The sequence below is a fragment of the Hypomesus nipponensis genome, chromosome 16, assembly GCF_054491055.1.
Source record: "Hypomesus nipponensis isolate SF chromosome 16, ASM5449105v1, whole genome shotgun sequence".
Lineage (NCBI taxonomy): Eukaryota > Metazoa > Chordata > Actinopteri > Osmeriformes > Osmeridae > Hypomesus > Hypomesus nipponensis.
In genome coordinates, this window is record NC_140376.1 from 4,207,498 (window position 1) to 4,224,144 (window position 16,647).

At 48.8% G+C, this 16,647-nt stretch overlaps 1 long non-coding RNA gene across 3 annotated transcripts in view; it reads left to right on the plus strand.

Moving 5' to 3' along the window:
* LOC146254451 (uncharacterized) overlaps nucleotides 1–16,647 on the plus strand; it is an 88,604-nt gene that overhangs the window by 47,720 nt on the left and 24,237 nt on the right. The window lies entirely within an intron of this gene.

A 16,647-nucleotide genomic window follows, 5' to 3' on the forward strand; every position in this document is an offset into this window, starting at 1 on the left:
AGGCTTTCCTGTTGTGGGGGTGTGCCAGCGGATGTAAGGTGTGTGTGTGTGTGTGTGTGAGAGGGGGAGCGAGAGAGAGGGAGAGAGAGAGCGGAAGTTGGCAGAGTGCTTCAGAGGCTTCTGGGCAGCTAAAGTCGGCGCCACGGAAACAAGAAAGTAATGGGGGGGGGTGTCTATAAGGGAAGGGGGAGGGTTGTCTTGGTTGACTTAACCCGTGCAATCCTCTGCACTCTCCCTCTCTCTCACCCACACACACCTACCTTCAGCCACGTCTCCTCCGCAGGCCTCGCGCGGAGAGAGAGCAGCGGCCCCGAAGTGTCCCCCTTCCTCGCCCATCATTGTCAGACAATTACAGGGTGGAACTGAACTAGAAAATCTGGTCCAATCTAGCAATTAGTCCAGAGGGGTTTCCATGCAGCACTGAGTGAAGGCCGGGGGACGGAGGAGCCCTCCTGGCTAAAGAAGAGGGGCTTGATTGGGCATGGACAGAGGAGGTTAGTGACGCCCGGGTACCCCCTAAAGATGCTGCCTCCTTCCCCCTGCAGGTCTGAGAGCCGGCACGCAGCATTACAGACCTTTCTTTCTTCGCCCGCCTTTGTATTTGGCCGCGGCGCTCCCTCCATCCCTCCCTCTCCACCTCGTTCCTCCTCCGTCTCGGCCATTACCGCTCTCTCGGAGAGTGGAACGTCCAAACAAAAGGGCCCCCAAGTTGTCGGGCAGGGGGAAGAAAGTGACGTTTTTCTCAAAAGGAAGGATGGATGTTAATGTAGGTGCCGTTGGCCAGGGGGGTGCTCTCTGTCTTCTTTATGCTGACGTTTCGGTCCAAAAAGCACATCTGCTATTTCCACGCCTGATGTTTTATCCAAAAACAAAAAAACACAAGGCTTTTTCTATCTTTTTATTTTATTTTATTTTTTGGGGGGGGGACAGAGATAGGCTGATAAAACATCCGTGAAATAAACAAACAGCCCCCACTGAATTAGCGATTGCTTTATTTTTTGCGGTATATTATATAGATATGTTTTGGCTTCAAATAACACGTTTCGCCTCCGACTTTCTTTGCCGTGTCTTTGTTGTGGTGATGTGGAAATGTTGTTTTGCTGGTTGCTGGAGCTTAGACTGCCTCTTTTTAGTGTGCTGTGTTTGATTGTGGATATCTGTAGAGCTTTGATCTGCTCTAACAAGCTACAAATCCACTTTGATCACAGGACTTTAGTTTACTTGGAAGAAGACTTCATAACAGCTTGAGTGTCTGCCAAGACGTTTGAGGATGCGTAGGGATGACGGGCTGGTCTTGATGTCGACGGATTCAACATGGCCTCAGTGGCCAGCGGGATTGCTGTTTATGTTTAAGTAGCTTGTCGATTGAAATCAAGCTGGTGATCTGCACGGTGGAAGTCAGCAGTCGTTCAAGTCTTGTTTACTGGCGAGGGTAAAGCATCGAGCAGCAGAGGGGGGCCTGCTAGTTCCCCTATCAGCTCCCCCCTCCCCATTCCCCTCGTCCCCTCGCCAACACCAGCCAGACCCAGGAAGGTTTGCTGGACCAAAAACTAAGACCCCCCCCCCTTCAACCCAAACAAAACAGCCCCTCTATCTTCCCAATCCTACCCAGCCAGTGCTGGGTCGCCCCCAAAGCCAAGTCCAGTTTCCGGAGCCCCCAACGAGACCAGAGGCGAAGCGAGCCAGGGCCGGCTCTGCCCAGGGCCGGCTCTGCCCAGGGCCGGCTCTGCCCAGGGCCGGCTCTGCCCAGGGCCGGCTCTGCCCAGGGCCGGCTCTGCCCAGGGCCGGCTCTGCCCAGGGCCGGCTCTGCCCAGGGCCGGCTCTGCCCAGGGCCGGCTCTGCCCAGGGCCGGCTCTGCCCAGGGCCGGCTCTGCCCAGGGCCGGCTCTGCCCAGGGCCGGCTCTGCCCAGGGCCGGCTCTGCCCAGGGCCGGCTCTGCCCAGGGCCCCTCCCCCAGCATGGCTCTCCCGCCCATGCCGCAGCTAAAGGAACGTCTGAGGAATTCTGTGTGTGTGTGTGTGTGTGTGTGTGTGTGATGGTCAGCGTTGAATCTGCTGGCCCCTGGTCTTACAACGGAGAGATGGATGGATGGACAGTGGGAGGGATGGAGGGATAGAGAGAAAGAGGATTAGATTATGTGGAATATCAAGACAAAGAACAACAATAGTTTGTTACATTTTTCTGTGGGGGGATTTTTAGGAAAGCTGATTTGGAATTCGCCACCAATGATGATAGCAATTTGGCATTCTCAGCAAAGCAGTTTGAACATGAAGTTGAGCGTTATTGAATGTATTTGTCTCAGAAGTGTGTGTGGATTTTGTCAGTGTGTGTGTGTGTGTGTGTGTGTGTGTGTGTATGTATGTATGGATTTGTGTCAGTGCTGTGTGTGTGGGTTCCATCCTGCACTGTAGGCTGAGTTATAGAGAAGCACGAGTTGTAGAAATGCCCTGAGGCAGCTTCGAGCATAGCTCCCAGTGACTGGATGTTAAAAGCATCACACACACCGCATCACAAAGGACGATGCTGTCTTGGCTTGGAGACGGTCGCACTGACGTCAAAGACGACTTTTATGAGAATTTCTGATGGGGTCACATCCTTCCCATGCAGTCATATAACCTCCCGAGAAACCGGATTTCAACTGATGTTCATCACAATTAACTTTGGAATGATTTGTATTACTCAAGCCTGAATATACTGTGTAAGTGAATATAAAAGTGTGTCACAGTGTGATGATGACGAGTCACTGACCGTGATTGGCACTGCGGCATTCTGCCTGTTTGCACAGTGGAGGGGGAAATTCCGAAGATGGCCTAACAAGGGCCTTCTCCCGCAGCTGATAGAGGTTCAACCAGGGCCCCTACAAACCATAGCAGTCACTGGGGAGGGACATAACTCCACACAAACAGAAAGCCACTGCAGACCTCTGAGCCCATCAGGAGCACCACACACTGCAGATAGACAGCTAAGTTAAGGAGAGAATACCAGCAGGGCGATGGGATGTTACACACTGCACAGGCTTGATAAGGCTCTCATTCTAATCCAAACTTCTGTGGAAAATATTGTGGCAAACAAACCAAAAAACAAGGGAAGAAAAATATCAATTTGAAGACTTAAAAACCCAAGGCATCTTGTTTTAATCCGATGATGCTAAATGGAGTAGGTTTTTAAGAGCAAGTACTCTGGATGTGTAATTACCTCGCTGTCTATTGTAGGTAAACGTTTTCCCCTGTATAGGGTGAAAATGATTTAATTTGGGCTACAGATGTGATTTTATTGCACATCGATTGGCTCATTTGAGTCGTCGAAAAATGACAGGAAATGATAGCAAGAGCAAGTCCCAGACAGCAGCACTTGACAGTTCCGAGGGTGCTGGTGATTGTGCGCCGAGCTGAATGGAAATCAATCTGCTTCTGCATCTGCCGTCTTAAGGGTCGGGGGGACACAGATGGGCTTGGGGATCGTTTGGCATTCTACCAAACATGTCTGCCCGCCCGCCCGCTCGCTCGCCCGCCCGCCCCGCTTGGCGCTAATCGGATGCCAGAGCTTGAAGAGGGAAAAGTTTCAAGCCCTCGTTTCCTTGGGCTCACGTCTCCGGGTGCCCAATGCCACCAGATGTGACAGATCTGGCAGTGTTGCAATCTCCAGTTTTAATCATGCTCATTGACAGCTATGAGGCTCCTATGGACACTGTATGAATGGGGGAAATTAAAGCATCTTTTTTAATTTTTTTAGATAACGTTTATAATTGGCGTAATCGTTTTTCTAAACCCGGAGATCACACGTTCTAATCTGAAAGGGGAGGAGGGTTCTCATAAGACTGGAAATCTGAGTGTGTGTGTGTGTATGTGGGGGGGGGGGTTGTTCTATGTTTGATCATTAATGATCCGGCCAGATTAAAAAGCCTAATCACTTTGCAGTCAGTTTGTTTTGGGCTCAGTAGCACTCCCTCAGGGCCTGGCCGGGTGGAGAATAGAGCACTCATCTTGACAGTTCATCTTTGATATTAGCTCTATTTAAAGTGGTAATTGGTCTTCTGGCCAAGGAGATGGAGTTAAAGCTTCGGGCTGTGTCCACGCTCTCCTCTCTCAGCTTCTCTCCGTATATGCTATACCTTCTGGTGTAAATATGAGACTAGTTTCCCATAGAAAAGTGAAAGCATATTAGTGTTATCCATTCCTCTCAGGCTATTGGGCTTTTATGAGTCCAGATCCACAGAGCTGATAATATTAAGTGGATATTTTCCCCTCACATCAGTCGCAGAGTGACTCTAAATAGCGAACGCGTATATGAATATGTAAATCGTGTGTATGGAAATCTGCTATTTTACAGAAAGAGAAACTAAATCCATATTAAGGATCTGAAACTTACAATTCTCAAAGCTCATTGGATGCCCGATTCCTTTTATAAAAGATAAATATGATGGAAATAGTGAGACTACCTTGATGTGAAGGTATTTCCTTGGTGTGTGTGTGTGTGTGTGTGTGTGTGTGTGTGTGTGTGTGTGTGTGTGTGTGTGTGTGTGTGTGTGTGTGTGTGTGTGTGTGTGTGTGTGTGTGTGTGTGTGTGTGTGTGTGTGTGTGTGTGTGTGTGTGTGTGTGTGTGTTCTGAGAGCATGCTAATTCCTCTCTTGGAGTTTTACTTGCTCCTCTTCAGTTTCCTGACCGGAAGCTGACACACTGACCGCTGCAGTACTCTGCCTTTCTAACTAAACTAAAAATAACTGTCTAATCTATCCTCCATTTTATGAATTGAAGAATTGCAATTGAACCTATTGTCAGAAAATCGTAAGATTAGTCATATTTTCCTCAAATATGAGTTCCCTAATAGACTTAATTGAAACATTGACTGACCCTCTAGAACTCAAGTGTTCCTTCGGCAATGTAGATGTTCGTGTCTCTAGGTAAACATTGGGACTTGGTCATTTTAAGATGTCAGTCTACACCCCATCTATATTCAGAGAGGGGGGATAATTGATATGAGAGACGATTGATTATCTGCGGGGTGTGAACGCGGGTTTGAGGCACTTCATCATTTGTACACTCATACGTCTCTGTGTAAAAGGATCTGCTTCACTAGTAGTGTTGTCATCACTGTTCCCCCTGCAGTCTGTTGTTTTTTTACTGCTACACAGCTTTAATCCCCATCCCTGCTTTCATTTTCCCGGATCGTTTCTGTGCATTTCTAGACACACAAGCTTTTCATCTGCGGGGATTTTCAGAACAGAGTAATTAGTTTACAAATAACCTGTGTTGATGCGAAACCCTTCCAGGCGGAAACCATAGCTTCTCCCCGAGGAGGAGGGGGTAAATCAATAACGTACTTATTTGTTTTATTCTTATCTGGTAATTTAATTTCTGTTTTGTATCTGTAGAAGTTGGGTGGGGACCATGAAGAGGGCAACTCACGATAAAGGAAGTTGATATGAAACGGTAGTTTACGTTGAGGTTCTGTTTGATTTGAATGCTAGGTTTGGAGTGGGGCGTCTATAGAGTGTTGGTTAAGGACAGAGAGCTGTCAAACAGCAGAAACAATATTTGCCATATGCCGCCTTTGCTGTCTGAACAGATAATTTGAAAATGCCAGCAAATTATCAAAAATTTAATTAGCAATATAAATGCCAAGAGGAACACATTATGTGCAATTGTCTTGCTATCTTTCCAGAAATTAGTCTTTTAAAATGAATTTGCTGTATTAATCATCTTCGAAATATTTTTTGATCGTCGAATTAATAGTTTTCCGTCCTGTGTTTTTAGCTTTTCATTGACATAGGTGATTGCCTCTTAATTACTACAGCGGCCTCCTCCCATTCTCTCCTATTAATTCATGTTTTCTGGCACAGTCCCAGACTACAGCCTAGCCCTATATCTCCTAATTACTTCTGTAATTGAATTTGCTCACTGTTTCTCGGCTAGTTTTTTAAGTGCCTGTTTGTTCAGGGGGCTTATTGTGTCTTTGTGCTGCAGCCCTCTTAAGACAGAACATGCATTGCCTCCTCCTGTCTCATTTCTCATTAACTTTCCAGAGCTTGAGTTCTGAGTCTCTCTCTCTCTCTCTCTCTCTCTCTCTCTCTCTCTCTCTCTCTCTCTCTCTCTCTCTCTCTCTCTCTCTCTCTCTCTCTCTCTCTCTCTCTCTCTCTCTCTCTCTCTCTCTCTCTCTCTCTCTCTCTCTCTCTCTCTCTCTCTCTCTCTCTCTCTCTCTCTCTCTCTCTCTCTCTCTCTCTCTCTCTCTCTCTCTCTCTCTGCCTCTCTCTCTCTCTGCCTCTCTCTCTGCCTCTCTTTGTCTCTCTCTCTGCCTCTCTTTGTCTCTCTCTCTGCCTCTCTTTGTCTCCCTCTCTTTTCTTTCTCCCTCTCTGTATTACCTGCGCCCCCCCCCCCCCCCCCCAAAACCAGACAGACATGCGGGGGTTTTTGTAACAGAAGTGAAATTAATTAATGAGGTTCAGAGAAACAATTACAAGAGGGTCTCTACCGTGTTGCAATTGGTTCAACTCTGAGACGAGTTGTGTGTGTGTGTAACAACAAATCTTCCAACGTGATACGTCTCCGATGGAATGGAAATTGAAAGAATACGCCGGCATGTTTTTTTTTTTTTTGGGGGGGGGGGGGGGGGGGCGGTTTGAAGGTTCGCCCCATCACGCACTGTTTCCCAGGGCCGCGTGGGCCTTTAGAATCCAACACAAGTGTCACGTCAAGCTGTCAATCACGCCGGTGACCTTGAGAGAAGATGTGAGCGCGGAGAAAAGTGTGTATGTGGCCTTCGTCGTAGGTGACCTTGTGTTGTTTCAGACTACAAGCACAGCTTCTCCAGAAGGGTTGTCGGGGGGGGGGGGGGGGGAGGTGGTGATGCTCCCTGATGCTCCCTGATGCTCCCTGATGCTCCCTGATGCTCCCTGGTCCTGGCTCTATTCACAAGCAGACAAACTGTGGATGGGCCCCAGCTCCTTCAACACCCAGCACCTTTAGAGTTTCTGCGGTAGTGCGTCCCTGACTGCCCACTAGTGTCCCTGGGCCCCAAGCTGCAGAGGAGAGGCCTCTCTCTAGATCCCCCTTGCTGTCGTCGTCCCACTGAGCTGAGGAGTGCTGACAGAGGTGGATGGACCCCAGAGTGTTTAGACAGGTAGCTTCACCTCTCTCTCTCTCTCTCTCTCTGTCTCTCTGTCTCTCTCTGTCTCTCTCTATCTCTCTCTCTGTCTCTCTCTGTCTCTCTCTCTCTCTCTGTCTCTCTGTCTCTCTCTATCTCTCTCTCTGTCTCTCTCTGTCTCTCTCTGTCTCTCTCTGTCTCTCTGTGTCTCTGTGTCTCTGTGTCTCTCTCTCTCTCTCTCTCTCTCTCTCTCTCTCTCTCTCTCTCTCTCTCTCTCTCTCTCTCTCTCTCTCTCTCTCTGTCTCTGTCTCTGTCTCTGTCTCTGTCTCTGTCTCTGTCTCTGTCTCTGTCTCTGTCTCTGTCTCTGTCTCTGTCTCTGTCTCTCTCTCTCTCTCTCTCTCTCTCTCTCTCTCTCTCTCTCTCTCTCTCTCTCTGTGTCTGTCTGTCTCTCTCTCTCTCTCTCTCTCTCTCTCTCTCTCTCTCTGTGTCTCTGTCTCTGTGTGTCTCTCTCTGTGTCTCTCTCTGTGTCTCTCTCTGTGTCTCTCTCTGTGTCTCCCTTCTTGTCCCTGGTTGAAGGGGGGTGGGGGGGGGGTTCTGTGTACCTCACTCTCCGACTGGGTTTGCAGAGATCTTCCTGCCCCAGATGGCTCTGGAGGGTCTTATTGTCCTAGTGTCAGCTTCCATTATCACCCCTAGGTCATCCAGGCACCCCTCCAACCAGCCGTACCCTGGCCCAAGAGACAGACAGGCAGACAGACAGGCGTACTGATGGACAGACAGAGACAGACAGGCAGACAGACAGGTGTACTGATGGACAGACGCAGACAGACAGGCATACTGATGGACAGACAGAGGCAGACAAGCAGACAGGCAGGCAGACAGACAGGTAGGTAGGCAGGCCGGGTCCGTCTTAGAGTAACAAACCCCCCCCCCCCCCTCATTGATTTATTTCCACCGTCCTGCTCTCACTCTCTTTCTCCCCCTATCTATCTGTCCCTTCCTTTTGTCTGCTTATCGCCCCTCCAGGTTATTATGTGCAAAGTATTGACAGGACCAGGAGGGCTGTGGTCGATGGGGAGCTAATGCATCCGTAATCCTGCCTTTGTTACCCGGGAATGTTTCACTCGGCTCTGCGCCGGGGAGTGAGGGTGCAAAGCTGTTGATCCCAGGTTTTATTTGTTGGGAAACCCATCCATCAATCACGGCCACGGTCGGCCGTCCGACGGTCTGAATGACAGCCGTGCCGGGGCTGAAGACGCATGATAACGCCGTATTGTCAGACGGCTCCCCCCCTCACTCCACCTCGATAAGGAAATACATTTGACTGGAGCAGATAAGAGTGTCAGGGAGTGAAGCCTGGAGGAGAGGGTCTGACACACATGGCACCGACAGGAAGCTTTTTTTCCTCCCCAAAAGCTTTGGTGTAAACGATACTTTCCCCGAGCCACAACAACACGGAAAAGAAAACAGATTCAGATTCCGAGTGTGTTGAGTGCGATAGGGCAGGATATGCTGGGATTATTAAATGAGGTGTCTGATATCGACGGGGGAAGAAAAAAAAAAAAAACCTGTATGGGTATGTGGTGTTAGAGGACCCTTTTGGGGTGATGAATAAAGTAATAGGCTTAGGGGGCTTGGTGTTTCGTTATGCTTTGACGTGGACCTGTCTTTGAAAGTTGCGTGTGTGTGTTTGAAGGTGTGTGTGTGCATGTGTGAAGCTGTGTGTGCGTGTGTGAAGCTGTGTGTGTGTGTGTGTGTGTGTGTGCACCTTGCTATCTATGCTACACAGAAAATACACTACAAGGCTGTGACTGTGGAGAACATAGTGGTTTGAGACAAAATGACCCTCAAATCACCATCACTGCTTCTACCTGGAGATTACACCCCATTTATCTGCTCCGATCACAAGTGTTCTTGTTAAATCGTTGTGGATACTCGATGTAGGTTGTTTGAAGAGTGAAGTGGGTAGCTTACTGAAATGTCCAATGATGACATTGTAACTTTATTTGATATTTTGCCTTTAAGGTGTCATGTGCCTATTAATACAGAAATGCTCACTGATCAGATTATCTATTCCATTTCCCTGTGAAACATCTTAAACCATTTTGACTCATAATATGAGCAATATCAAAGAAATAAGACGCAATAACGAAAATATGATTTCACTTCATTTAAACATTATAAAAAAACGGAACAGAAATGTAATATTTATGAAAATAAAAGACTTGACGTATATAAGCATAACCCAGTTAGATGACACTGACATGTCACAGATCGTATTGAGACAGTCCTGTGCGGGGGGGGGACGGGGACGGGGACGGGGACGGGGGGGTGAAATGGGTAGGTCAACATTTGCACAACTCTACATTCTTCTAAAGTGGAAGAACGGTGACCTGTGAGAAAAGATGTCAGGGGGGGGAAAACGCGAGAAGACGAAAAGTGGATTCACCAGAGGGTGAGAGAGAAAAGGGGGTTATTGTGACCTGTGCATTAAACACTCGGATGAAGTTAGTTTTTGTGTCAGTAATGACTCGAGGCTAAGAAGTCAGCGAGGGAGGTGGGGGGGGGGGTGGGGTGGGGGGGGGGGGGGAAATCAATAGAGAAGTGCTACAGATTAGCCTGGCAAATTACATGCGCTCTCTTCCTCCATTGTACAGTATGGCCTCTATATTCTAAAGAAGAAGCCACGAGGCTGAGCTCGGCCAAATGGCGTATGGACTCCAAGATCATTTTTATTGATTTGGCGACAGTGGTGTGGAGGCCGGCGTTTGGGCCAAGGAGCAGACATCTTAGATGTGTGTCAGGGATGGGCCAGAGTGACTGAGCAACAATACCCCTGTGAACACAGACCCTGCTCTTTGTTCTTGTCTTCTGGCCTCCTTTATACACACACACGTGCACGCACACACGGAGACACACACACACACTCCTTTTTCATTTACATTAGTGCAGGCATGGTTGAGTGAGAGGTCCCTTCATTACGTGCAGAAGGACGGTGGACTCTTGGTCATTGTCCAAACTCAGCACCCCGAAAATCTCGAGTGCTCAAATCTATAATGTGCACATACTGGAGTGAAACCCTTGTCATTGTCACAGAGCCATTTTAGTGGAGACTTTCCAGACTAGGTAGCTAACCATCTCAAGGGTGAGACATGGCCTCTAAAAATTCAACCTTTGAACTGGAAGTCAAACATGATTGTGTTCAGTGGTCTGAGATGTACAATTATGGAATCATCGTTCTTAAAACGTTGGATTTGGGATTTGGCTTTTTACAGCAAATCTCAATCCTTCTGCTATTGTCACTGTAAATCTTATGTACAGATAATGATCTTGCCACAAAACTGTCTGTGCCTGTGCGGAACTGTGTGTGTGTGTGTGTGTGTGTCGGGGCATAATGAGCCGTGTGTGTGTAACATGATAAGGGCTGGCAGCATGGGATCATTTGATTCTATTAGTGTGTGTGTGTGTACCAGAGAGCTACATGGCAACACTGAGCAGAGCAGATGTTAGCAGTGGGAGGTAAAGAGCTGACAGCTAGACGCTCTTTGGCAGCACACGCACACACACACACACACACTCACAGGCATGCAACCATGCAGTTACACCCAGGCACACATAGACACAGGCATGCAAGCATATGTGTGCCATACCGACTCAGAAGTGCAAACACACACACAAACGGAGGCAGATGTTGCAAACTGTTGCATTCACTTGCCATCCGTTTCGTTCCTGTGCCTCTCTGTTCTTTATGATGTCGTTTAAACACTGTCCGCGTTCCATTCCAGGGGCTTTTCCCAGAGAATGTCGACCATTCCTGGGGGTGAGAATGGACGTCCCCTGCCCCCCCCCCCCCCCCCCCCCCCCGAGCCCACCTCTCTCTTTGCTTTTCGCGGACAGGCAAACGCCGGTGATTTATCTTCCCGCGTAGCACAGCCCTTTATGGTCTAGTTGTGAAATTCTACAACTAGTGTTTAAAGGAGGGCTGAGACGACGAAGGAACTGGGAAATGTGTGTCAAGTCACGGCTTGTCTGAGGACTCTCACAGTGTCCGAGTCCCCAAGTCTTGTTCTCATATTAGACCCTGGGTGTGAAGTCTCGCCCTCTACGTCTCTCTCTCTATATGTCTCTCTCTCGCTCTCTCTCTCTCTCGCTCTCTGTCTCTCTCTCTAACTGTTCTTCTCTATGTCTCAGTTTCTCGCTTTCGCTCTGTATGTCTCTATCCTGTATTTATATCTATCTCTATCTATATATCTTTATATAGTTTCCCCTTTTTTATCAGTGGGAAGGCTTTCGTCTTCAGATCCTGTTCAGGTCCTGTCCTTGGCAGCCGTAAAATTGTGATAAAAATGACTGTTTACTACAGTATGTATAGGAATGACACTTTCCTGTCATCTATGGAATGGAATACTTGGAGAGTAGATATTGGGAATTTTGTATTTTCTGTAAATCAGATGAATACTAAACACCAGTCAATCCTTTCTTTGTCTTCATGTCCCGTCAGGAAACAGGATTAGTTTGTGTGTGTGTGTGTGTGTGTGTGTGTGCGCGCGCGTGTGTGTGTGTGTGTGTGCGCGTCTCAATGCAACCACTCATGTAGACGTGTGTGCAGATTGTCCTGCCTGTGGGCGCACGCAAGTGTGTGTGTGTGTGTGTGGGGAGGCTGTGGGCATCTGGTACTCTGTTCAAATAAAAGGCATTCCCTCGCTGCTGCAAAGTCCACCACAAGACAGGGCCGGCTGATCCCTGGAGCTGGAGGCCGTCCACCTCCATCAAAGGCAGGCAGCATCAGGACGACAGATGCCTGGCCAGGGAGGCTGTCTGGGGGGCTTCGGTATCTGCTCCAGCCCTGGTCCGGACCCACAGAGCAAGGGGACCGGGCCTGGTCCAGACCAGGCTTCACACCAGCCCTCCCTCGCCCAACCCCAGTAGCCCCTACCCAAAACCCAAGCCCAGGGCTTTGGAGGAGAGAGTTTGGCTCGACGAGGGAGAAGAATAAGGGCGGGGTGGGTGGGGTGGGGGGAGTCCTTGTCTGTGCCTCTTAACGTGGCCTGTCCTGGCCGGCGTGGCTTCAACAACGTCAGACGGGCCACGCACACCTCGATGCCGTCTGAAACAGCTCATCAGACGTGTCCCCCATATACACCCTCCACCCGTGCCTGTGTGCTGCCCCGAGGATTATATCGATCATCCTCCTCGTCTGGCTGTTAGCGCATGTCGCTAGCGCCTAAGACCTGTCCTCCCGGCGTCGACGGTCGCTCGCGGCTACGCTCCGAAGGCTGTCATCCCGTATCCGTGTCCACCGGCATACGGCCTAAGAGGTATGATCCCATCATGCAACGGGGGGGAGGGGGGGGGGGGGGGGGGCTGGGTGTCGTCGTTTGCGGCTAAATGACTCTCCACACTTAATTAGCGAGGATGATGCGAGTGCTTCATCTCTCATTGTTCCGGCCTAAGCTGGAGGTAATCCCAAACAAAAGGTCTGGCTCTGCTAGAGGGAGGCTGTATCCACCGCCTGGATTATACTCTCCTGGATAATGATGTGCAGTCAGTAGAGGGAAAGCTTTATTTGAATTCAAATTGGCCGGTAAACAAACCCCACTGGTATGTGTGTGTGTGTGTGTAACCTTGTTGTGTGTGTGTGTGTGTGTGTGCGTATGGAGCAAGGGGGACCGGGAGGTCTGTGTGTGTATGTGTTACGTGAGTGTAACATGCTTGCATGCGTGTCCGTGTACTGTAGGCGTGTGTGCTCTTGATCCTTGTGTGTGTGTACTGTAGGTGTGTGTGTGTGTCTGTGTACTGTAGGTTTGTGTGGGTGTGTACTGTAGGTGTGTACTGTAGGTGTGTGTGTGTGTGTGTGTAAGTCTGTGTACTGTAGGTGTGTACTGTAGGTGTGTGTGTGTGTGCGTGGTGATGGTGAGGACTACCTTCGGCTGTGGAAAGGCAGTGATGGCAGCGGTGCTTCATCTGTGGGTCTGTGCACTTTGCTCAATCTATTCTGTTTAGTTTCACTGTGGTCATGTATCGTTCTAGCTGATGGGGCCCGGAGGGAGGGGGCCCCTTCTATTCTACGGCTTTGTGCTGGATGGCTGTTTTCCAAAGGGACTTTTCTGGTTCTGCCTGTGAGCAGGGTGAAGTTGATTCAACCTATTGTCTGCCCAGCTGACTGGGAGCTCATCCTGGACTGTGCCATAAGGTCACTGTCTCTGGAAATGACCAGGGCTTCCACGCTTCTCTGCCAAACGTTTTTGTTTTTGTTTTTTTGTTGTTTTTTTTTAAGTCGGGTGAAGGGTTGCCCAAGCACACAACGTCATTTGACATGGTTGGGAAACGAACCGGCGACCTTCTGTTCACTAGCCCGGTTCCCTAACCGCTCAGCCTTGTGTGCAGCAGTGGGCTGTGGCTTGGTGGACACGTCTAGGGCCACCCTGTACACATGACCTTTAGGGCCCTGGATGGACATGTCCCGCTGGAGGCGGTCTCTTTCTAGGCCTGTCTGTCTTTCCCTTCCCCTCTGTCTCCCCTCTGTCTCCCCCCCACACAAACACACACACACACACTTGCTGTCTGTCAAATGATAAGTATTCAAAAAGAGGATAATGTGTCCTCTTTATCCTTTTTAGGTTATGACAACAACTCCTCTATGCATGGTCTTTCACTTCCTGTTTGTCTACCTTTCCTGATTGGAGTCTTAGATACAATTGCAGCTACCTGTGTGTGTGTGTGTGTGTGTGTGTGTGTGTGTGTGTGTGTGTGTGTGTGTGTGTGTGTGTGTGTGTGTGTGTGTGTGTGTGTGTGTGTGTGTGTGTTCATATCTCCCCAGTTCCATCCTTTCTTCATTAAACGCCACTGGAGCGAGATGATTTGCAAATATAATACATCTGTTTCTAATGTCTTTGTTTGCTCTGTGCCTGGTGACTCACAATAACACCTTTATGTAACGGGGGGAGCTAGGGGCTATCTTTAACACTATATACGAACCTTAACCTTCCTTTTAGTGTAACATAGGTGGTTTGGAGCCAAGCTCCCTTGATGAGATAGACCTCCCTTTACCTTCAGATCATGAGGATGGCCTCTTGGTCTGAAGGCAGACGGCAGAATTGGCACCCGGTTAGTCCCATATGTGTGAGAAACTGGAGGTGAGTGTGTGAGAGTGTGTATGAAAGCAAACGTGCGCTCGTATGTGGGCGTAGGTCGCTATAGCAGTTTATGTGCCAGTGTGTGACCGTGTGAAGGAAAGTGCCAGTGTATATTTCTGCGTATGTGTGCACGTGTATGTCTGTACCTGGTTGTGTGTGTGACTGTGCAAGTGTGTGTGTGTGTGACCTTGCTTCTGCGTCTGCGTGTAAGAGACTGAGCAAGAGTCTAAGTGTGTGTGTGTGTGTGTGTGTGTGTGTCCCACCCTTTCTCTATTCATGGCCAGGGCTGCTTCACATGGGGGAGGCATGTGACACATGAGTGACAGGCCCCTGGCCTTGTGGGCACCAGAGGAGCGACTCACTCATTGATTACAGATTCAGTGTCGCTCATAAAGAGAAAAGCATAGGGGTCTTGAGTGTCATCCTCCCATTAGACCGGGCTTGTACTAAATAAATTCACACAAAACCGGCGCCGCCAAAACGTGGCCCTCATGCATATGGAAATGCACCGGCCTTGCCGCGGTACGCTGTGAGGACTCACTCCTATGCCGCCGCGGCGGCCGTGTGAATGGACGGTTTTCGTTTGAAACGCATTAGCATTCTAGAACGGCGACGTACACAAACATGCTAAGCCTGCTCTATCTCTCTCTCTCTCTCTCCCCCTCTATTTCTCTCTCTCTTTCTCTCCATCTCTCTCTCTCCCCCTCTCTGTCTCCCTCTCTCTCTCCCTCTCTCTCTCTCTCCCCCTCTCTCTCTCTCTCCCCCCTCTCTCTCTCTCTCTCTCTTTCTCTCTATCTCTCTCTCTCTCCCTCTCTCTCTCTTTCTCTCTATCTCTCTGTCTCCTTCTCTCTCTCTCCCTCTCTCTCTCCCCCTCTCTCCCCCCCCCCTCTCACTCTCCACCTCTCTCTCTCACTCTCCACCTCTCTCTCTCTCTCTCACTCTCAACCTCTCTCTCTCTCTCTCTCTCTCTCTCTCACTCTCCACCTCTCTCTCTTTCTCTCTCTCTCTCTCTCTCTCTCTCTCTCTCTCTCTGTGTCGGCCCCAGCTGCCATTAGGGCCTCGCGCAGAAACAATACCCACGCTGCATTGTGTCAGGCTACGCTTTCAATCGTTTTTTCTGTTTTCTTTTTCTTTTTTTTTAATTAAAAATCAAGGCAAGAGTTTTCATATGACTTTGATTCATAGCGAGAGATAAAGTTAATAATGTGATCTGTGGCAAAGCCATATTACTAACAGCAAATCTGTTAATCCTCTTGACAATAATACTTAGTGGCACGACACCTTCCCTTCACTCTCAGTGGGGAGGGGAAGGCTGCCAAAGAGCTTTGAAAGTGAGTTTGGAAGAGAGACATGAAACAGTTTTTTTTATTTTTTATTATAGATTACTGTAACTGCTCTGATTTCGTAAGGACGATGGTTGTACACGCTCTCACTCTCTCTCTCTCTCTCTCTTTCGCAGCAATCATATCTTCACTAGTACTACTATTGCTGTTGTTGATGTTATTAGACAACTGACCACCTCTTCTGGCCGTCCAGCCTGGAGCACCTAGCAACCTAGCAGGCTAATTACCGAGGGGAGACTTTTGATTGAAGTCATTAGAGCTGCCCTCTGAGTGGAAGCACCTTAGGGATTAACGGTGAACCCTGTTCTATGAGAAGACAAAGCCCAGGCTAGGATTAGGTTGGATTACTGTCTGTGTGTATGGAGCTATACGGATGAGGAGGAAGGCCGTAATTCCTGTGGAAAAGTCGACAAACACAGGCCCAATAAGTAACAACTTTCCCTGCAGTGAAACCTTTTGTCTCCAGATACCTCCTCTCTGGGCTGTCAGGGCAGATAAAGAGCTAGGCACAGGCCCGGCCCAAAGTCTCTTTGACAGGGAGAGTCAATTCAGCTCCTGACTGGAGGCATGCGCTGTTTTGTTCGGGTGAAGTTGGATGCGTCTGTTGGTTCCTTTGTGGCTCTGTAAGCACTTTATTGATTACCCATAGCTTAATTACCGCTGACATCACCCCCTGATTGGATTGGATACCATAACCAGCCTATATGTGAAACCTTCCTCCATGGATGTTCCCAGGAAGCCACATTCAATCACCACTCTTAACCTCACAAATAAGCAGGCCATGTAAAACCTTTTGGTCGTCCGTACAGATGGGTATTGGGAATGTAGACCCACTGATTAATATTCATCCTTTAAAGATTAATTTCAGAAATGTGTCCCTGAAGTCCCTTTTAGAAACGTTGCCTTCTTTTTCCCCCCAAACCATGTCAGTCTCTCTTGACATTGCAGTGTACTTTCTGCAAAGGAAAAGAAAAAAATTCTTTATCAAATCCCCATTCTGAGCCTTTCAATAAAGCAAGCCCATTACCTCACGGCCGCTTTTGTTAGCCCCATACAAGAGAAAACAAAATGGTTATTCAGGAAAACGCT